This window comes from Ahaetulla prasina, chromosome 3, assembly GCF_028640845.1.
Source record: "Ahaetulla prasina isolate Xishuangbanna chromosome 3, ASM2864084v1, whole genome shotgun sequence".
Taxonomy (NCBI): Eukaryota; Metazoa; Chordata; class Lepidosauria; order Squamata; family Colubridae; genus Ahaetulla; species Ahaetulla prasina.
In genome coordinates this window covers 47,694,893-47,718,727 of record NC_080541.1, presented here as the reverse complement: position 1 = coordinate 47,718,727, position 23,835 = coordinate 47,694,893, and the positions used below count along the sequence as shown (strand labels likewise).

Genomic DNA, 23,835 nt, shown 5'->3' with positions numbered 1-23,835 from the left:
GCACCCCTGGATTATATTAAAATATATGTTAAAAATATTTTGGATCTGACATAAAACACAACTCAGGAGACATTACAATGTTAGTTGTAGATGGTGTCATAGAGGTATAGAAAATTCTAAATCCTAAACAAGTATCCCACTGGCCAAAAGAGAACAGCAATCCTAGAATGCAATTTTTAGATTTCATTGTTTCCTCGGCAGCCTTGACATCTATGGGAAAAGGTTTGTGTGACTTCAACCATGAATAATTGAAAGGGCTGGTAGTTGTGGTAGAACAGAGATGGGACTTAGGACCTAGTGGGAAACAAAAGGTAGGAATTTCATGCTTCTATTTCTTTTTTTCACTGGCATGAATATAGTATCAAACTGAATGAGTATATCAAATTAGAATAAAAGTTTACTATTTAAACTTGCTTTGTCATGGAACACCAGTTATGAAATTATTGTTTACCTCTAGAGAAAAGCAGAGGCAGAATGAATGCCATTTCAAGACGTATTTTTCTTTCCAATAATTGTACAACCTCCCTTATTCTGAGCCCCTCACCATAATAGCATTAGAGGAGGGTCCTTCTCTGTTTCCACTCTTCTTAATTTACACCTATACCACAACTCCAGTACATTGAATTTCCAAGACTGTCAGAATTATCTCAAGATCTACTCTGCTTCTCCAAACAGCTATATGTCTAGCTCATGAGCATGTATACAGGGGTGCATGAAAATGTTCATTCAAATGGAGGGAAGTGTGGAATAATCATGAGTGAAATGCAGCAGGTTCTGACAGGTTCTGGAGAACCGGTAGTGGAAATTTTGAGTAGTTCGGAGAACCAGTAAATACCACCTCTGGCTGGCAACAGAGTGGGATGGGAATGGAAATTTTGCAGTATCCTTCCCCTGCCACACCCACCAAGCCACACCCACAGAACCAGTAGTAAAAAAATTGGATTTCACCACTGGGAATAATGTATAGCTTGAAACCTGGAAGGAAGCAGCTTTGCTAAACCATGATTTATATTGCCATGGCTTATGAAATTGAACACTATGTGGTTGAATTTGCATATTGTGTTAACTATATATTTGGTTTGTAAACTCTCATTTAGGCTGGGTTGAATGCAATTGCTAAACTGAAATTTGAATAAGCCACATAATACAGTGTAATGTATAAACCTATAAGGAGCATTTATACAAATAATGATGGGATTTTGGCTGCAATTCATACCACCTACCATCCTTATCTCAATGTAATTTATTCCAAGCCACTTGGCATACATAGGGCTGTATTTGATTTACTTATATTACTAGCATGCCCAAATGTCTGAATGAAGCATTTAATCAGCCACTAAACTAAAGATGAACATTCTACAGTTACTTACTGTTCAGATGAGTCCAAATCATCATACATTTAATTTTGTTGTATGAGGTGCAATGACAATAAACTAAATTAAAGATTAAGCTAAATCAGGGGTGTCAAACTTGCGGCCTGTGGGCCAGATGCATCACATGCTGGCCACACCCACCATTTTAGTGAAGGGGGAAAAAGTTGATACGCCACGTGGCGTGTCATTGCAAGTTTGACACCTCTGAGCTAAATATATGTACAACGTTCTTCTGGATGAATTTCAAAAGTATTCTATGATCAATTAGGAAAGGGGGAAAGCCACATACAAAGCCAAATCTATTGAAAAATAATATGTGCAGAATTATATGGGGGCATTAAGATGGGAAATAATAAAATACAGATTGTAAGTAAAAGGTAGCATGTCATCTTGATCCTGGCTTAACATGTGAGAACCCAGGCATTATACTTCCTAAATCACTTGAGAGTTGTAGCTATGTTCATATTGCACACTGAACACAAATTAGTCACATACATTTTAATCTAGTACATTGACCAACTGGTTTATGTTGTTTATTTATGGCTCATTGCATTGTGCAAGCCCTCTTCCCAAATTGGATAGCATTCAGACTATGCTCAAACCATTCTTTATTCAATAAACCACTGTTAGGCAAGTATGACACAATGTGTTGTGTAACTTCAGTTTCTATGTCATACAACAGATATAAGCTTAATGGGAGGATAATTTTTTATGAAACTGAGTGAGGTTGGCATTCCAGCTGACATGCAGGAACATGGACTGCTAGTTCTGCAAAATGCTAGTTATGGATTTGCAGACTGTAACTGTCTGCTGAAATTAAAAAAACAAAACAAAACCACAGCAGGGTAAACCAACATTCATTCATTCAGCTACATTCATAAAAAGTTGGGATGGCCTCAAGATGATGACAATTGTGGCATGCCATCAAGAGTTAAGTACTCTTGTGCCTCATCATTACACAAAAAGAAGTTGCATCATTTGTGTTGTGACATCATTCCCACTTGCTCATGCATACAGTAGAGCTCCCCAAATTATTTTATTCATACAACGGAAGTAATCATGTCAGGGAAAAACATAGTGCACAGTATCCTGAATTTAACATAACCATGGACTTGTTTAGTATTGTGAAACCCCAGTTCCATTGATTAGGTGTTAGACCAACAAGCAACGTTTTGTGAATAGTTTAAGCATGCTTGGCGAACACAGCCTCAGAGCCGTGCATATCTCCCTGCTCTGCCCACCTTTAATTTCCTAGTCTCTTATCATCCAAATCCAGAACACCACCTTTGAAAAGGAACCAAGGTATATACGTAGCGCTGTTTCTGCTCCGTTACATCGCGGAGCTCGATTCAAGCCTATTGTATGAGAGCAATAGCATCCCCCGCCCCGCCCCCTACCCATTTCAGGATGGACCGAGCCATTCAGAGCGCAGAATGGGGGACAAGGCGTAGGGAAAGGAAGAGAAAGCAAGCGAAAGGAGGAAGAGTCTGTGAAAAATACAAAGGCGAGACGGGAGCTCTTCTTCTTGCTGCCTTCCGGGCCATCCTGGAAGGCCGCCCATATAAAGGGAGCACCCTGTCCGCCGTTCTTCAACTCCCCCCCCTCACACCCCCGCGTTAGCAAGAAGTGGGAAGGACGGAGCTCGGCGCCGCTTGTGGCTGCGGTGGCAGCAATTCGGCCGTGGGAGAGTTTTCATTCAATGTGCGGAGGAAGCCCGGGGGCGCGTGCACCGCGTCGCCTTCGCAAAGCCGTGCAATTTCGCTCTGGTCCCTTGGCCACCGGAGCGTTGGCTCCCATGGCTTTCTCGGCAAGACCGCGTCTCCTCGCGTAGGGTTTACTCGGAGGAGACGACCGAAGCAGGGCACCAGGTAAGTCTTGACTGTGCTCGGAACGAGGGAATGTGGCCGCCCAGGGCTTCTGGACGGGTGGTCGTGGCGGAAGGACACACAGACAGCAGAGCCTCGAGATCGGAAAGGGTGGAAAACGCTCCCTTTTGCCCGTAGCCTCGTCTCTCAGCTCCGAGGCGGCGGCGGCGGCGGTTCTGCCTTTTTCGCTCCTCTCCTCATCTCGGGTTATCTGCGGCTGGAATGCCGGTGCCCGCTTCGTAGTGCTAGTTAGTACGCCTGAGCAAACGCTGCCTTTCCACCGCCAACGTATCTAGCGGCTGATGCCAATTTTAGAGGCGGCAGCGGCCGGGGTCGGTATGCGCTAATGTATGCGCCGGTCACTACACCTGGGTTGTTGTTCCTCCTCCCTGCGATAGCAAGGGGGCGGGTTGTTTTGTTGATTTTTGTAATAGCTTTGGGAGGGAGTCACTTGGATCGCGAGCGCAGAAGCAGGAGGGAAGTTTAACGTGCGCCTGCTCCGGAAACCAAGAACCGGGTTGGTACAGTATTACACACACAGAGAGAGAGAGAGAGGACGGGTTATTCGCTCTTTCATTATTGGCGCGCGTGCATGTATGTGTTTGTGTATATGTGCGTGGGTGTAATGTTTCATTTTAGACTTGTAGAAATGGAAGCGATTCCGGGAGAGTAGGAAGTTCTCCTTCGTTAAGGCCGTTGCTCTACCTGCGAAGCGCTGTAGAGCCTCGGGGGCTGCCTTTCCAGAATCTCCGCTTTTTAAGAAAAGACGCAGTTTTGTACACTCTTGGGAATGATTGAATTCGATGTCTGTGGAGATTCTTAGTCATCCAGGCCATGGCTGTCCCAAAGGTCCTTTTTTTCTCTCCTTTAAGTGGCCTCAACGACTCTCTAAAAGAATGCAAATATCAAAGAATATAAATCCTTCCGTTCCCCACCATCAAGTCAGAGCTGAAAAAGCTTCTTGGATGAGAAGCGAAACGTCTTCCAAGAAATGCGCGAAAGTCCAGTTGCCTCCTGAAAAAGCACCTTTGGGACATTGAAGTCGAAGGCAGTTATATAGGTTCCGGAACGGAGATGGAAGCGCTTGGAACACGCATCCTTTACCCTAGAAGAAATGTCTAGCACCCGTGTGTGAAAAGTATCTGTATCACTTTTAGGATGGATGTTAGCCCAGCTTTAATTAAAGCTAAGCTTTGGCTGTTTCATTGCTGTATGGATACTGGAGCGATGTGTCTTTGTGGTGTTTGTGTTTGACAGCCTGAAAAGTAAATGTTGTGTGGGTGTTTATTCTGAAGAAAAAAAAATTCTGTGTTTAACATTTTGTCAGTGTGCTTACATCTGAAGTTTAGTAGCCTCTTTTTAACATGGATAAATACCATTTCAAGTTTTATACTGCATATATATCAGAAGATAACTGCTGCTGGATATATTGATATTTTCTGTCTGGCAGCAGGTACAGCTGTCTTTATATTTGGTGAACTCCAGTTAAAGAATTGGAATACCAGTGACAACTGTATGAAATTATATAAACGTTTTGTTTTAGGATTTCATTGTTAGCATGATTCTAAAACATTAATTCCAGCAAAAAAATTACCTGTGGTTTGCATATCAACCTGGTTTAACTTCTTGATGAGGTTTTTGCAGTATGAGTATTACAATATTTCCTCAGTCATGTTCTAATGAAATGGTTAAAAAGAAGTTCCTAATCTCAGTTTTAAACTTGCCCCTTATGTTCATGCCTTATCTACAATACAGGAATAACAATAATAGTTTATTCCATTGGATTGGTATCATTTTGACCGAATCAGATTTGATTATTAAATTGATGTTAAGTAACAGTTCTGTCAGGAAATTGAAATTTGGGCTTGTCAATAGTTCCTCGTTAGTTGGAGGAAGGTTCAGATTTAAGAGTTAAGTCTTTATCCTGGATTAATCCTTGTCTGCCTTTTATTGGTTACTGTATTGCTTCAAGATGGGGAGATAGTTGGATGGCAGCAATAGAGGTGAAATGTATTTTGGTCAGAAGGTAAACATGAGTCAGCAGTATGAGTCTGCTACAAAGGCTGCAACTGTAGGTTATGTTAACAAAACCATAATTTAAAAAATAAACCTTTATTTTTTGCTGTTATGCTTTATGCTGTTTTATACTCAGATATTATCCATATGTAAACTTAGAATGAAGATATAAGGATATCATATCCAAATTGGAACAGAAGCCTAGAAGCCATATGAAGATGTCAAAATAATGGCTTTGGAATACTTAGTTTAGAAATCAGAAGATTAAGAATATAGTGTAGCATAGTGTTCAAGTGTTTTATCACATAGAAGATGGCAGTAGTTTAAGTATTTGATGCCAAGACATCAGTGGCGGCTCTAACTGACTTCCATTAAAAGGATTTTGAACTATAAACTAGCAAACCATGTTTCAGTGAATAAAATGATGTTAACATTTAGAAAAATGGGATAATTGAGTAAAATCATGGTTAAATTATGGATGTGAGTTCTACAAAGCTTTTAAATGATTAGAGCATATAACATCTAACTAAAGGAGCATCTGAATATGATTGGCTGTTCTCGTGGACGGCATTCAAGCAGAAGCTGGACTGCCATCTGTATAATTGATAGCTTATAAAGATACCCAGCAGACATGTCCATGAGTGGGATAGTAAGGCATTTTTTACAGCTGCAGTTCTCATTACATGAATCCTTAGTTTCACATTCCTCCATATGTGTCTTCAACTAAATTATCTGAAGAGAGAATTTTATGATGAAGTTCTTCATATTAATTTATTCAGTGAAGATGCCATGGGTTCCAATCAACTCTGTGCAGTGTATTGTACAAAAAAGTGATAGCATAAAAATAGTAGTAAAATATTTATAAAAGATGAAAAAATAAGATATTGGAACAAGAGTTGACTGTAGTCCACCATAGTCAAACACAGTCTAAGAGGGGACCCAACCACTTGGGGAGAACAAGACCTGGGAGAACAGCTTTCTGGAATGCCAGAATATGGGAATATTGGGGAATCTCATTCAAGAGGGAGACATCATGACAGTGAAGGCATGCTTCTAGGATCCTTATAGATTGCAGGTGGACTTGGAGAGCACCAATTCTGTCAGATTGAATCAGCCAGGTTGTAATGGGAGACAGGCGGTCCCTCAAGTAAGCAGGCCCTATGCCATGCAGGGCTGTATAGATTATAATAAGCACCTTGAATAACACCTGGAAACATTTTGTAGCCGTCGCCAGGGGAGCATTTTATCAGGTTCACCTGATTCGCCAGTTGCGCCCCTTCCTTGACCGGGACTCCTTACACACGGTCACTCACGCCCTCGTTACTTCCCGCCTGGACTATTGCAATGCTCTCTTCATGGGGCTCCCCTTGAAGAGCACCAGGAGGCTCCAGTTAGTCCAGAATGCGGCTGCGCGGGTGATAGAGGGAGCACTGGGTTGTTCCCATATAACGCCTATCCTGCGCGGCCTGCACTGGCTACCGGTAGCCTTCCGGGTGCAATTCAAGGTGTTGGTTACCACCTTTAAAGCGCTCCATGGCTTAGGACCGGGTTATTTATGAGACCGCCTTCTGCCACCGATAGCCTCCCAACGACCTGTGCGCTCACACAGAGTGGGCCTCCTCAGGGTGCCGTCAACCAAACAATGTCGGTTGGCGGCCCCCAGGGGGAGGGCCTTCTCTGTGGCAGCACCGGCTCTTTGGAATGAGCTGCCTCCGGAATTACGCCAACTCCCCGACCTCCGGACCTTCAAACGTGAACTGAAAACTTTATTATTTCATAGTGCGGGACTAGCCTAAGCATAATTTTAATTGTAATTTTAAATGGGTTTTATGTTGGTCTTTGACCGTTTTAGTTGATCTGGCCATTAAATATTTGGTTTTAATTCATTTTTAAAATTGTTATTTGTATTTGGTGTTTTTAATATGGCTGTAAACCGCCCTGAGTCCTTCGGGAGAAGGGCGGTATAAAAATTAAATTATAAATAAATAAATAAATAAAAACCAGTGAAGTTTGTGAAGCAGAGAGGTCACATGCCAATCAAAGATAATGTTGCTGAATTCTGGACCAGTTGATGTCCAAAAGGTCTTCAAAGTCTAGCCATGTAGAGCACATTGCAGTAGTTAATACATGTGGTGACTAGAGCATGAGTGACTGCACAACTTTTTTGCTGATCTCCTTTTTTGTAGCATTTTTTTTTTTAAAAAACCAACCATTGTGTGGAAATTTGCAAAGCAAAAGCCTATTGCCTATAAAATGGTCTGGGCAGAGATTGAACTCAGTTCTTCAAGATCCTTTCCTAATCTGATTATATCATTTTATATTTTTTACAATTACTTTTTAACATCCTATTGTTTTCCAGCTTTCTCATTTGTGTTTAGGGAAATTGCTTGCTACAAGGCAAGTATTATCTGATCAGCATTTGATTTTTGAAAATGTTATGAATAACCAGCAAACTTTTTATGAAATAGTTATCCCAAAATATTAACCCACATTTTGTTTGTAATCTCGGTTCTGTTCTGAGCCTCTGATATCAGAAATAAGCTACATCATAGATTTTTTACATAGTAATTCAGCTAAGTGGTTACTCTATATTTGAAGAATAAACAGGATTTACTAATGTTTTGTTTTAAAGAAATGATTTGGCTGTTACATTTGTTCTACAGAGGTAGAGGGCAATGAAGATAATTCAGTCTCTTGATCCACTCCTTGAATGGTAAAATAGTTGGAAACACCTTTGTTGTTGTTAGTTGCGAAGTCGTGTCCGACCCATCGCGACCCCATGGACAAAGTTCCTCCAGGCCTTCCTGTCCTCTACTATCCTCTGGAATCCATTTACTCCTGCCTACTGCTTCAGTGACTCCATCCAGCCACCTTGTTCTCTGTCGTCCCCTTCTTCTTTTGCCTTCAATCTTTCCCAGCATTAGGCTCTTCTCCAGTGAGTCCTTCTTTCTCATTAGGTGGCCAAAGTATTTCAGTTTCATCTTCAAGATGAAACACCTTTAGTGGGCTGCTTTGAAGCCTTCTCAAAGGGTTCCGAACATTTCCGATGAGATAACTGAGGAAACAAAATGACTCATAAAATTATTTCCACAGCTGTAGTAAGTACCAAATTAGATATTAGAAGAGTAGTTTAAGATAAACAAAATCATCAGAGAAATCTGCTACAGTTTTTATTCATGGAATGTGTAAAGTGCTCTGTTTTCCCAGGAATAAACAGACAGCTCTTTCTTCAAGCTTTGGTAGCTTTGCCAAATCTGATAAATCTGTCATAACTTTACATAGATTTATGATTGAGACATAAAATTGTCATTGTGGCAAAGATATCAATTATTTTAGAAAAGTAGCTGATAAAGAGTTATCTCAGTTTATAGCTGGAAAATAATGGGAGGTACTGATTTTTTTTAAAAAAAAAGTAGAGAAGCATCTGAATAAGCTAATATAAATCAAAATGTTTGTATTGCCTCACATCAGTGGCTCCTAACTTTATGATAATATTTATTTCATGTATGATGTTTTTAATTTAATATTTTTTCTTCTTTTTGTAATTATTTTTGAGAAGAGATTCCACTGAGCTTTTAAGTTAAAATATACAGGTGGTCCTTGACCTACAACCATTTGTTTAGCAACTGTTCACAGTTACAACTGCCTTGAAAAGAGTGACTTACTTTTTGATCTTCACACTTACAAGTATTGCAGCATCACCACGGTCATGTGATCAAAATTTGGGAAATTAGCAACTGGCATGTATATACAACTGTTGCACATTGCGATCTTTCCAGCCAGCTTCCAATAGGTCAATGGGGAAACCTGATTTGCTTGATGATTGCATGATTCTCTTAACAACCACGGCAAAAAAGGTCATAAGATCAGTTAATCAATCAGAATAAGAATAGGAAGGGACCTTTGAGATCTTCTAGTCTAACTCCCTGCTCAAAGAGAAGACTCTATACCATTTCAGACAAGTGACTGTCCAGTCTCATCTTTAAAACATCCAGTGATGAAGCACCCACAACTTCTGATAGCAAGCTGTTCCACTGGTTAATTGTCCTCACTGTTAGGAAGTTTCTCCTTAGTTCCACGTTGCTTCTCTCCTTGATTAGTTTCCATCCATTGTTTCTTGTCCTGCCCTCTGGTACTTTGAAAAATAAGTTGACCTCCTCCTCTTTGTGGCAACATCTCAAATAGTGAAATACTGCTATCTTGTCCCCCCTAGTTCTACTTTTCTTTAGACTAGCCAAACCCAAATCCTGCAACTGATCATCATATGTTTTTGTCTTCAGGTCTTTATTCATCTTAGTTGCTCTTCTTTGCACTTCTTCCAAAGTCTCAAAATCTTTTTTGTAATGTGATCAAAATTGGATGCAGTATTCCAGGTGTGGCCTTACTAAGGTTAAGTGCAATTCACAACTGCTTTATTTAGCAACAAAAATTCTTCTTCCAATTGTGGTTGTAAGTCATGATCTATCTGAAGATTCTTTCCAACATCATATGCTTAAGTATATGGAAACCTGTCGTAGAATTAGTATAAATATTTTGAGTGAGCCCTTCCCCCCAAAATTTGTACAATATTTAAAAAAATAATATTTATTGAATTTCCAACATATAAAACACGGAATACAAAAAACATAACAAAAAGAAAAACAAAGAAAGAAAGAAAAACATAGCATAGAGATACCAATATGGAAAAGCTGTCATTAGTGTTAATGTAATATTTAATTGGCACAAACTAGTTTCAAAACTCAGTTTGGGATTACTAACTGATTATGGAGTATAAGCTGTTTGTATAACTCTGTGATGTTCATATTCCCTTTTCCCCCCACAACCTTGCAAACTATACTTAATCTTTTCTAAACCAAACTCAAGTGCTTTTATGTGCTTTTGTCAAATGTAATTACATCCATTTGAATTCAACTTTAGAGACATTATTTTGCAGGGGTGAAATCCAGCAGGTTTTGACAAGTTCTGGAGAACCAGTAGCGGAAATGTTGAGCAGTCCAGAGAACCGGTAGCGAAAATTTTGAGTAGTTCGGAGAACTGGCAAATACCACCTCTGGCTGGCCCCAGAGTGGGTGGGAAGGAATGGAAATTTTGCAATATCCTTTCCCAGGAGCGGGTGGGAATGGAGATTTTGGAGTATCCTTCCCTTGGAGTGGGGTGGGAATGGGGATTTTGCAGTATCCTTCCCCTGCCACGCCCACCAAACTAAACCACACCCACCAAACCACACCCACCAAGCCACACCACACCACACCCACCAAGCCACACCCACAGAACCGGTAGTAAAAAAAAATTGGATTTCACCAATGTTATTTTGTTTTGATGTTAGTCTTGAGCTTTAAATACAATGCAATTTATAGCTTTGTTGGTCAATATTTATTTATTTATTTAATTAATTAATTAAACTTTTATACCGCCCTTCTCCCGAAGGACTCAGGGCGGTGTACAGCCCGCATTAAAACAATTTATATACAAACTAAAATAACAATTAAAAAACTTATTCCAAAAAGGCCGAAATTAAAACCGTCCAATTGACCATATAAAATACCCAATAAAATACAATTAAAACTTAAGATTTAAGAATTTAAAAAATTTAGCATTTAAAAATCAGGCCAGTCCCGCTTGGATAAATAAATAAGTTTTCAGTTCCCGGCGAAAGGTCCGGAGGTCAGGCAATTGGCGTAAACTGGGGGGAAGTTCGTTCCAGAAAGTAGGTGCTCCCACAGAGAAGGCCCTTCCCCTGGGGGCCACCAGCCAACACTGCTTGGCGGACGGCACCCTGAGAAGACCCTCTCTGTGAGAGCGCATGGGTCGGTGGGAGGCATGTGGTAACAGCAGGCGGTCCCGTAAGTACCCGGGCCCTAAGCCATGGAGCGCTTTGAAGGTGGTAACCAAAACCTTGAAGCGCACCCGGAAGACCACAGGTAGCCAGTGCAGACTGCGCAGGAGTGGTGTTACCTGGGAGCAACGTGGTGCTCCCTCAATCACCCGCGCAGCTGCATTCTGGACTAGCTGAAGTCTCCGAGTGCACTTCAGGGGTAGCCCCATGTAGAGAGCATTGCAATAATCCAGGCGAGAAGTGACGAGAGCATGAGTGACCATGCATAAGGCATCCCGGTCAAGAAAGGGGCGCAACTGGCGCACCAGGCGAACCTGGTAAAAAGCTCTCCTGGAGACGGCCACCAAATGGTCTTTGAACGACAGCCGTCCATCCAGGAGGATGCCCAAGTTGCGCACCCTTTCCGTTGGGGCCAGTGACTCGCCCCCAACAGTCAGCTGCGGTTGCAGCTGACTGTACCGAGATGCCGGCATCCACAGCCACTCCGTCTTGGATGGATTGAGTCTGAGTCTGTTTCTCCCCATCCAGACCCGTACGGCCTCCAGACAACGGGACATCACTTCGACAGCTTCGCTGGGGTGGCCTGGGGTGGAAAAGTACAGCTGAGTATCATCAGCGTACAGGTGATAACTCACCCCAAAGCCACTGATGACCTCGCCCAACGGCTTCATATAGATGTTGAACAGGAGAGGCGAGAGAATCGACCCCTGCGGCACCCCACAAGTGAGGTGCCTCGCGGCCGATCTCTGCCCCCCTGCCAACACCTTCTGCGACCGGTCGGAGAGGTAGGAGGAGAACCACCGATAAACGGTGCCTCCCACTCCAAACCCCTCCAACCGGCGCAGCAGGATACCATGGTCGATGGTATCAAAAGCCGACGAGAGATCTAACAGGACCAAGGCAGAGGAACAACCCCTATCCCTGGCCCTCCAGAGGTCATCCACCAATGCGACCAAAGCTGTCTCTGTGCTATGCCCGGGCCGGAAGCCGGACTGGAACGGGTCTAGATAGATAGGTTCCTCCAGGTACTGAGGAAACTGCCACGCCACCACACTCTCTACAACCTTCGCCACAAAGCGAAGGTTGGAGACTGGACGGTAATTACCCAAAATAGCTGGGTCCAGGGAAGGCTTCTTGAGGAGGGGTCTCACCACCGCCTCTTTCAAGGCGGCGGGAAAGGTCCCCTCCATCAAAGAAGCATTTATAATCCCCCGGAGCCAGCCTCGTGTCACCTCCTGAGTGGCCAGCACCAGCCAGGAGGGGCACGGGTCCAGTAAACATGTAGTGGTGTGCAGCCTCCCCAGCAACCTGTCCACGTCCTCGAGAGCCACAGAATCAAACTCATCCCAAACAACATCAACAAGACGCGCCTCAGTCATCTCATCCGGATCATCGCAATCTTGGTCCAAGCTATCCCGGAGCTGAGCGATTTTATCGTATAGATAACCGCTAAAGTCCTCGGCACGTCCCTGTAAGGGGTCATCCCGCTCCCCCTGGTGAAGGAGGGAACGGGTTACCCGGAACAGGGTGGCTGGGCGGTTATCTGCCGACGCAATGAGGGAGGAAGCGTAGGAACGCTTTGCCACCCTCAGTGCCACTAGGTAGGTCTTTGAAAAAGACCTAACTAGTGTCCGATCAGCTTCGGAATGGCTGGACCTCCAAACACTCTCTAGGCATCTTCTCCGGCGTTTCATCTCTCTCAGCTCCTCAGAGAACCAAGGATAATATGGGATGAATATCTGAAATCTATCGAAGGGGTATTTTTAATAGGACCAGCAAAATGGTATATAAGGTTTAAAATCATCAAAACCTTCTGGCACAATGTTAAAAGTTATGTGGTCTGTAAATTCACATCAGGTTCAAGATAGTAGGTGCCAAATGAATGCAAAAATGTAGATATTTTTAGCATAAGATTTCACCCAATCTTCAAGTTGCGGAAAAAATAGTTGAATAGTTGCTCCTTCCCACATCTCTAAACAACAAGACCATTAGTCCCCAGTCTGTCTTTTGCCATGGGTGGTGCACAAAGGCATCTTGATTTGGCAGAGGGCAATATAAATGTTGCAGTCTTGCCTAAAGAAAGCTAGAAAATAATTTTGCGCTAAGAATAATATCAGTTAAGTCAAATTGTATAATATATGTGTGTCTATATTCAAATTGTTTAGGGATTCCAAGATATCTCCTTGACAAAAGTGTTTATTGTATAACTAGATTACAGATAAAATATATTGGAAGTAAAGGTTCTAATATAGTTTTTAATAACACTTTTTTCAGCAAAGCATTTTAATTGAACATTGTAAGCACATTAGTAAAAAAGAGATTCTTCCTTTTATTCCTTGTAATTCATATGTGGAATATGTTGCTTTTCAAAAATGTTGACTTTTCTTTTCCTGTAACTCTGAAATATCTAGGTCAAGAGATTTGATCTTATTAATAATTTATGGGCAACTCTCCTAGTTACTTGGTTTCACAAATTTTATTCAAAGAAAATACCTGCTGCTCCTGTTATCCTACTGGCTTCTTTGTGGCTCTAAACGTGTCTGATTTAGGGGGATTCTTATCTTAGTGCAGTTAGCATCTTCCTGGACTGCAATCTTAGGGTTTTGTCAACATCTAGAGTGTACCAGCTTGGAGAACTTTACATTTAAATGTTTGCTGTGCAATAGAAATATTTCCTAATAGAGTTTCATGGGAGCATTAATTACATTTATTCAGAATTCTAATTTTATTTGGTAATTTAATGTAATTCATATGCTTTGAAATGTGGCAAAGTTTTGTGCTGTCAAGTCATACTCTTAGAAAGGGTCCCATAGAATTTTTTTATGAAACTGGTCCCTTTCCTTCAAGGCCCCTGCTTTCTATTAGAAGTACATTTTTATTTTTAGCAAACATTGTTTCAGGTGAAATATACCCAGTGGCAGAATTAGCATAAAGAATATATACACATTTTTTGTTTGTTTATTTTTTTGATGCAAAAGTTTGTGGAAAAAGTTGCTGGGTGAGGGAGATGTTTCTCAACTTAAGGTCAAATTGAGAAGACAAATCTAGAGAAGACTGGAATGAACAAAACTGCTATCTGAAGCATGGATTACAATAAGAGTGACAATAAAATAGATTTGGTGGATTAACACCCATGTGTAGCTACAGCCATCTACCATATATAAGAGTTTCTATTATTCTAGTAAGAGGAGGAAAATAAGCATTCAAGAAAATCTCGAGATTTAGGAAGCAAATATAAGAAATGCTTTCTACCCCAAAGCCCAAACTATATTAAAGATACATTGGCTGGGTTCACATATTGAATGTAGTATGTTTTAACGATGTATAATTGACTGGATCCCAACTGATAGATTTGAATATTTGTATGGATTTGTGTGTTAAATTCTAAACCATGTAAAACCATAATGGATAAGATCACACAATAGTTAAACTAAAACAAAAGGAACCATATAGAATAGAATAGAATAGAATAGAATAGAATAGAATAGAATAGAATAGAATAGAATAGAATAGAATAGAATTTTATTGGCCAAGTGTGATTGGACACACAAGGAATTTGTCTTGGTGCATATGCTCTCAGTGTACATAAAAGAAAAGATACGTTCATCAAGGTATATTATGGCTTATATTATTATATTATATTATATTATATTATATTATATTATATTATATTATATTATATTATATTATATTATATTATATTATATTATATTATATTATATTATATTATATTATATTATTATTATATTATGGCTTAGTAAGATTTGTGGACCAGGTATAATTATCATTACTTTTTCTAGCCTAACAATTTATAATTCTGCGCTTTTCTAAGTAAGGAACCATGTAAATTTTATAATCTAGGAAATAGTGTTGATATTGTCTGCAATATTACAAATGAAAAAGAGAAAAGGCTACTTACTACAAGAGACTTCATTTACGGTTATTTTTTCCTGAATACTTTAAGTTGTACTCAGCCCCATTTGGTTCTAATTTTTTCAGTTTCATTCCTCAAAATATTCAATTAACATTGTGATATTAGTGGCAAGCACTTGAAAAATATCAGAAACATTTTACCTTGCTAATTGGCATTTATTAGTTGTGCTTGCTTGTTTATATCTTGCATATACTCATATACTTCTTTAGGTGTGATCATGTTTTTTTATAGAACGTGTGATGCAGAAGCTTAATGACACTGGAACTGCACTTCAGTGGCTCAAGCCTGGCTTCGTAAGATGGTGAGTGAGCTCCCGCCACTCGCTCTCTGGCTCCTGTCCACCAAACAATTCAAGTAAATAAATGGGTACCACTTTGGTGGGAAAAAATTTAGCTGCATTCGTGTGTGCAGAAAGAGGAAGCGAGCACTGGATCAGGCCAGACAACATCAGCTGAAGCAAGACCGATGGAGGAGCCTGGAAGAGTCATCCACTTGAGCGCTGCTAGTCAGCTGGTATAAACTAGTTCGCCCCCTGCAGTGCACCAAATATAAGCATGCAAATGCTGAAAGGAACTTCAGCATTTGCTTCAAAACAAGCATTTAGGCTGTCAGAACTGCGTTGTGTTGGGTGCTTGTAAATTTCCTGGACAATGTATGCCATACGTTAAATAAATAAATGACACTAAACACACAAAAAAGGGTTAAATTGAGTTGTTATTCCATTTGTCTGTCCATTCAAAATAAACTAGATTGTACAAGATTAAATAATATCAAACAAAATCATACTGGAAATTCATAGAAAATGAAATATTTATAACCTTGACAGTGCACTAAAAATGGTAGTTATTGGTTCCAGTTGTAAACACTTCGTGTCAATGTTATTCATGGTCTCTCCCAACCCTCTGTCATGTTACATATTATAGTATAATCTATGAACTATGTAGTCCAGTATATCATCCGTAGTACTTTGAATAAGCTTCAGCTGAACAACTGAACTTTAGATTGCACGTTATTTCTCTGTGAGAAATATAACTTGATATAGTCTCCTATGTACAGGTAATCCTCAATTTACAACCACAATTGAGCCCAAATTTATGTTACTAGGTGAATGAGTTATTAAGGAAGTTTTGTGCCATTTTATGACCTTTCTGCCATAGCTGTTAAGCAAATGCTGCAGTTGTTAAGTGAATCATGTGGTCTTTAAGCAAATCTGGCTTCTCCTATTGACTTTCCTTGTTGGAAACTGGCTGGAAGATTGTAAATCCAGGATAGTGCAACTATCATAAATGCATGCCAGTTGCCAAGCACCTGAATTCTGATCACTTGACTGGGGATGCTGCAACAGTCATAAGTGTGAAAATCAGCCAGAAATCACTGGCATTGTAACTTCAGTTGCTAAATGAATAGTTATAAGTCTACTTGTATGGTAACTTTTATTTAATAAGTTTTTCCACAATACAGAAACAGATAAGAGTAATAGATAAAAATAATAGAAAAGAAAAAAAGAAATAGAAAGAGAGAGAAAAGGGGGAAAAAGAATAATAAATAGTTTCCACTCTTTCTTAACAGTATAAATTAAGAAAGTATAAGTACATTTGTAGTTTAGCATCTCTTTTAAGCTCACATTAAAGTTTCCTTCTTTATCTGTTGTTTCTATAAATCAAATCCATTAAAAATGAACTGATGTTTTATGGACTTTTTGTGGCAAAAAAAGAACTTAGTTTTCCAGAATTTTGAATTGACATTTTATTCAGTTTCATTGCTTGTACCTGTAGACTTTTACCATTCAATGGCTTAGAATAAAAGAACTTGTCTGTGTTCATGTTTCAGATTTTTATAAATACCAATTTGTCATTTGAACTAAAAGTAAATTATTAAAAGGCATAAATCTAAGCAAGTTATAGTTTACTTCATCAGATGCATCTGATGAAGTGACCTGTAGCTGTACAAAGGTTATGCATTTTAACAAAATATATTAGTCTGAAATAAAAATAATACTTAGACTTATATATCACAGTGCTTTACAGCCCTCTCTAAGCAGTTTACCCAGAACATTGCCCCCAACCATCTGTGTCCTCGGAAGGATGGAACGCTGACTCAATCGAACTGGTGAGAATCAAACTGCCAAACTGCTGGCAGTCAGCAGAATTAGCCTGCAATACTGCATTCTAACCACAGAGCCACCATGGCTTCTAATGCTTCAGTATTTTTGGATTACCATAAATTAGCATGTATCATAATTTGACATTTGTGTGTGCGTGCATGGACATGAATTTGAAAGCAATGCTAGAAAGTTTAAATTAGTGTTCATCCTTTTTTTGATACTAATTTTGATGCTTTTTATTTTTGCCCCACTTTTTTTGAGTAGATAATGACAGAAACTCATAGTCCCTTTAGAGAGCTACCTCAAATGTATCAGTGTATGACAGTGTATGTAAAAGTCTGGGCAATTTGTACCCAATGGTCTCTTTTCATTATTCATGTGTCTCTTAAAAGTACATTTTTGGAGCCTATAATTCACATTATATATCCTTCCATCATTTTTGCTTGCATGACTACCATTTACATTATTTATGTCCTTGTGCTCAAGGAACTCACTGAAATTTTAGAGATGACATCATAAACAATTCTTATAATAAACTATAGATAGAGGAGTGAGCTGCTTCCACTGCGCTGATTATAGAAATGGTATATAATGAAATGAATCAAAATAGGCACAAAGAAATCAACTTATTTGGGTTCTGCAATCTACCCAAGATAATTTGTATTTATATCTTTATCCAGTTACATATTTGTGTAGTCAGATATGGTTATGGACTCTTCGTATGCATGAATATTTTGTTTATTTTTTTTGCTTTATTAAAAACTAATTACAACAATCTTGAAAAGTTTAAGAAAATTATAGCTCTGTTTAGTATCATGTTCTGCTTAACCTTGATGTGTTCCATGAGATTTGTAATAAGACTAATTAAATGTTAATGTTTTCTATATTCTCTTCCAGTATTCTGAAAATCATATTTGTATGTGATGTTGTATGTGGTTGTAAGTCCTATTTAATTCTATTTAGGAATTGTGAAACATTTTCCTTATTTTTAATAGTTTCCACAAACAGAGGTCTACAAGTGATTGATTTCCATATCCTTGGTTTTTCAAATGATTCCTATATATACATAGTTTTGAGTCTTCCTTTTCTCCCCCCCTCCCACCTGGTTATAAAAAATAATTTTTCATTTATTATGGCAGGCATTGAAATGCTTTAAAAGAACACACTAGTATATTAAAGACAGGCACATTATTTTACCCACTAGTTTCCACACCTTGCTGGCTCTTCTTTCTCATTTTCATTCGATCCTCCTAGTTAGCAGAAAATGAATTGAATAATTTATTTCACCCATCAGTAGAATATAAATACCTGCCTTGGACACTGACAAAATGCCAGCTTCAAGTCCAGATAGGTTGTTCAGTGTTAAAAAGTAGGGCAATTCAATGTTCTGAATTCAGAAGGCTCTCAAAGATACGTATAATTCTTTGGTGTCAGCAATGGCTGTGAAATGGCATTTTGGAGCCCAAGACTGCTTTTAAAATCCTATTATTTAATTATATTTAATTTATATATTTAATTTATATCCCACCTTTATTATTTTTATAAACAACTCTAGGCAGCAAACATATCTAATGTTCCTACTACCTCCTATTTTCCCCACAACAACAACAACTCTAGGTGTTGGGCTGAGGAAGAGTGACTGGCCCAAGGTTACTCAACTAGGTAAGGCTAAACTTGAACTCACAATCTTCCTGTTTCTAATCTGGTGCCTTTAACCACTAGACAAAACTTATACCGTTTTAATTACTTGCTAATGATAATATATATCAGTGTCCTTTGAGTACTAGATATTCACACTGTTCATCAGTATTTCTCTTTCTTGCCAAAAGTTGTAAAATAGCATTAGACATGTTTTTAAAGCCTCTGCAATACATGAGAAAATGATGGAAAAACTTTCTCTGCTTGCCATTGTAGAACTTCTTTACAAAAAATCTGTTTCACATTAAGTGAAATTGTAGAAGGCCTAAGCATGTTCCAAGAAAGCTAGATGTCAAATACACACTCCTAAGTAAGAACTAGAAAAATACTAAACAGTATAATAGCTACAATATGACTGAACATGTGCTATACACTTCTATTGTAGAAATGGAACTGCTACATATAATGTTTTAAGTCTAACAGGAGTGATGGCTTGCAATATGAAGTTTATAAGGCTTGAAGACTATTAGGTGGTGATACATCAAATTATAACTGATTAGCAGGAGTGTCATAAAGATTGTTCATTAGGACTCCAAGATCCCTCTCACAGTTACTACTATTAAGCCAGGTACCACCTATTCTATACTTATACATTTGCTTTTTCTTGCCTAATTGTAGAACTTTACTTTTGTCACCCTTGAAGTTAGATAGAACCTAGTGTTCAAGTTTGTATCTTGAACCTATCTTCTGGGGTGTTAGTTATTCCTGCTAGCTTGGTGTCATCTGAAAATTTGAAGAGTTTTGCTTCTGTCCACTCATCTAAATCCTTAATATTTTGAATAATACTAGGCCTAAGACAAAGCCTTGGAGTACCCCACTGCATACTTCCTTCCACTGAATGTGGTTGTTCAGCCAATTATGAATCCATCTAGTGATGATGCTATCTATCCCATATTTTTCTATCGTATCAAGTAATAGGTTGTGGTCTACTTTATCAAATGCCTCACTGAAGTCCAAGTAAATTATATGCACAGCATTTCTGTGGTCCACTAATTTTGTCCCATTGTCAAAGAGTGCAGTAAAAATTGTCTGGCACAGTCTGTTTTTGACAAAACCTATATTGGCTTATGGTTATGATTTTGCTTGCCTCTAAGTGCTTGTAAATTCAGTGCTTATCTTTTCCATAATCTGCTAGAATTTTCCAAATTTTTGATGTGGTGATTGTCATTCATGGCTTTGAATGAGCTACACCATACCAAATATGAAAAAATAAAGATTTGACTCAATAGAGCACAGTTCTATATCCACGTAGTTTTCTTGACAACAGAATTGGTTTGCTGTTGTCCTCTTTTGAGATGTTTTTCTGAATTTTCAGTCTAATCTGTAGCTTTGAGATTTTCTGGTGATCTCCCATTTATATGGAAATCAGACGATGTATCAAACTTTTTTTGAAAGCAATGGAAGCATTTGCTAACATTTGTTTTAGTGCAGGGGTCGCCAACCTTTCTGACCTCAGGAACCACTAAATTCATAATTTGAAATGAATAAGAATTTTTTAAAAAGATAAATAGTATTTAGTGCAGGGGTGAAACCCAGCAGGTTCTGGAGAACCGGTAGCGGAAATTTTGAGCAGTTTGGAGAACTGGTAGCAGAAAATTTGAGTAGTTCGGAGAACCAGCAAATAACAATATAACAACAGAGTTGGAAGGGACCTTGGAGGCCTTCTAGTCCAACCCCCTGCCCAGGCAGGAAACACTACACCATCTCAGTCAGATGGTTATCCGATATTTTCTTAAAAATTTCCAGTGTTGGAGCATTCACAACTTCTGCAGGCAAGTCGTTCCACTTATTAATTGTTCTAACTGTCAGGAAATTTCTCCTTAGTTCTAAGTTGCTTCTTTCCTTGATCAGTTTCTTGTTCATTGCTTCTTCTTCTACCCTCAGGTGCCATCTCTGGTATCATCTCAGATACATCTCTGGCTGGCCCTAGAGTGGGGTGGGAATGGAGATTTTGCAATATCCTTCCCCTAGAGTGGGGTGGGAATGGAGATTTTGCAGTATCCTTCTCCTGCCATGCCCACCAAGCCACGCCCACCAAACCATACCATGCCCACCAAGCCATGCCCACAGAACCGGTAGTAAAAAAAATTGGATTTCACCACTCATTTAGTGCAATATAAAAATGCAAATAATTTTTCTGTGGACCACCAAAATTTTCTTGCAGACCACCAGGGGTCCACGGACTACCAGTTGGTGACCACTGCTTTAGTGGAATATTGTATTGTTACTCCAACCCAGTTAATGAAGCAAGAGCTCAGACTAAGAAAAAAAAATGATGAAGCTAAAGAACTCTATCAAACAATAAAGCAGCATTCTATCCAACAATAAAACAGCATTAAGGGCATATCCATCTCCAGCAACATGGGCATATTTCTCCTTCATTATTCTTTTCCTTAAAATTGGAGAAATAGGTTCCCTAGAAATTGAGGTAGAAAAATGTGTGTATACTATATTAGAGAGCCAATTGGATATAGTGATTTTTTTTATTTGCATTTATATCCCGCCCTTCTCCGAAGACTCAGGGCGGCTTACACTATGTTAGCAATAGTCTTCATCCATTTGTATATTATATGCAAAGTCAACTTATTGCCCCCAACAATCTGGGTCCTCATTTTACCTACCTTATAAAGGATGGAAGGCTGAGTCAACCTTGGGCCTGGTGGGACTAGAACCTGCAGTAATTGCAGGCAGCTGTGTTAATAACAGACTGTCGTACTAGTCTGAGCCACAGACTGGTGATTAACGCATCGTTCTTGAATCTAGAAAATGTAAGTTCTAATTTATCATAGGACATTTCTTTTTGCAAACACATATATCTACGCTTGTTTGTCTTGCTATATTGTAAGTGTATTCTTAGTAGGATTCTTATTATTATGCCAGACTACAAGGATTTTTTTCCAACTAGATGCAAGGCTATGACCTCCCACTTTTTTATTTTGTTTTGTGAAATTATTCCCCTACCCCTTTGCCCCCAATAATCATACTTTCTACTGTAGGTCACTTGCAGTGCAGAAGGTGTTTGCATCTTTTGGGAACAGACAGTCATGCTTCAATCAATCATGCTTCAATCAGAAAGCTACAGAGCCTTTTAGCTCTCTAGTCACAGTTAACTATTATCATAATATTCTATTTTAATCATCAGTATGTGCTTCTGTTTAGTTTTCAAAGTAGCTATATTGGAAGTCTTTCGTTAACTTTCTGTTCAAGTGTCATTAAGGCTGATGAATAGGTTAGAAAGTTTTCTGTAGATATGAATAAATGTGGAGGCTCTTTCTGATAAGTCAGTTCAGCCTGTCCCACATTAGCCTTGGGTTGTTTTGGGAACTTTATATTGTATATTTTCATGAGTATTGGAATGCATGCAGGAGAGAAAAAGAGGTCACTAAATGTCAGTGAAACAAATGATAGCTAAAGCAAAACAGAAATGATTATCCCAATAGATATTAAGGGCAATGGGCTTATCAAATATCAAGCATTCTTGAGTTTCCAGAGTTAAAAATGGAATGTGTGCAGCACATACCAAAGACCAAGACCACTAATGCTAAAAAGAATAACATACTACGTTTGATGGATAAGTGATTTCAGCAGAGTTGTTCGAAAATCTACATTGATTTTTTTCTTTTTTAAAAATAAATTTATTGAATAAAATTTTAACAAAGTAAAAGCCATAAAAGAAAATGAAAAAAAAAATTGTAGAGAAAAAGAAATTTGTAAAGAAGTGGTTTCTGATCTTAAAGCAGTTATAGATTCAAGGACTACATTAATTTTCCAATCTAGCCTCCTGCCCTTGCTTCCCCCATTTATATACACTTTGATGTGTGTGTCTTTGTGTGTATGTATATACTCACATATATACATACATACATACATACATACATACATATAAAGTGGAAGATCTTATATTTGTTATACTAGGATACCCTGAATCTATGCTTGAAGATACTTACCTGGTTTTTAAACAGCAAAACATCTGTGAGCCAAGTCCACTATATCCTATTTTTTGTGCTTGTAGATGCCCATGATGTTTGCATGAATATATTGGGTATATATTGGGATTCTTTAGGGTTGCTATTCACAGACGTTTTGCCTGTATTTACCTTGTATTCATGTACAGCTAATCCTTGCCTATCAAGGATAATTGGGACCAAGAATTCCATCACTAAGTGATGCAGTAATCAGACATGTTACCTGACTGCAACAATAATCCCAATTATTATTGTTAGGGGAATCCTGAACAATTGAAGTTCGCTGGGTCACATGATCACCATTTGCAACTCCTTGCCAGCTTCTTCATTGTTTTTGCTTGCCAGAAGTTGGCAGTGAAGTTTGCAAATGGTAATCACATTACTTCAGAATGCTGCAGCAGTATAATTTCATGCTAGTTGCCAAGTTCCCAAATCATGATCATGTGACTAGAGTATGCTCCGACAACCATGTCTACAAGGAATATTAAGATTCTTAAGTCCATCTTATTCAGCATTGTCATAACGTTGACTGTTTGCTGAACATGTGGACATTAAGTGAGGACTAATTATGGTTTTTTTGGTTGTAAGAGCATCTCATCAAAAATAGAGTTCTGTATATCCCAAAAAATATTTAACATTATAAAAAGGATAAGAATAAAAATATTAAGCTTTCAAGTGAAGCTTTAGCTAAATCTATGTGCAACAATAGTGTCTGTGTTCACATTTATGGCAAGAAGTATTTGCTCAGTCCATCGCAGTTTGCTTGGTTCTTTCTGCCTTAGTGTAAAATGTAAACCCTTTTCAAGGGACATTTAGCTGGCCTCTGCATTGTTTCTTTACAAAAACAATTGAAGATCTGCCTTTTTATGCAGACAATCTGATCCAAGATTGTTGTATATTTTTTCTGATTTTTAAAATAAGCTTTTAAGTGTTTCATTGTTTTTATTTTGATTATTTTGTTATTCCATCCTCCTCCTTTATAGACTGTTCAGCTTTCCTCTAGAGAAGAAAATGTTATGGAAAATAGATAAGCTCAGGCACTGA

The 23,835-nt window shown here is 38.8% G+C and overlaps 1 protein-coding gene across 5 annotated transcripts in view; it reads left to right on the top strand.

The window, feature by feature from the left end:
• The first annotated feature begins 2,843 nt into the window (after positions 1–2,843).
• FAM110B (family with sequence similarity 110 member B) overlaps positions 2,844–23,835 on the top strand; it is a 77,541-nt gene continuing 56,549 nt past the window's right edge. For 2 of the 5 annotated variants that reach the window (XM_058178174.1, XM_058178175.1), the window contains exon 1: positions 2,844–3,241. The gene's annotated coding sequence lies outside the window, so the exon portion shown is untranslated. Of the gene's footprint in view, positions 3,242–3,673; positions 3,756–15,255; positions 16,215–23,835 lie in introns of those variants that run through there. The other 3 variants (XR_009154567.1, XR_009154568.1, XM_058178176.1) reach the window with 3 other exon arrangements.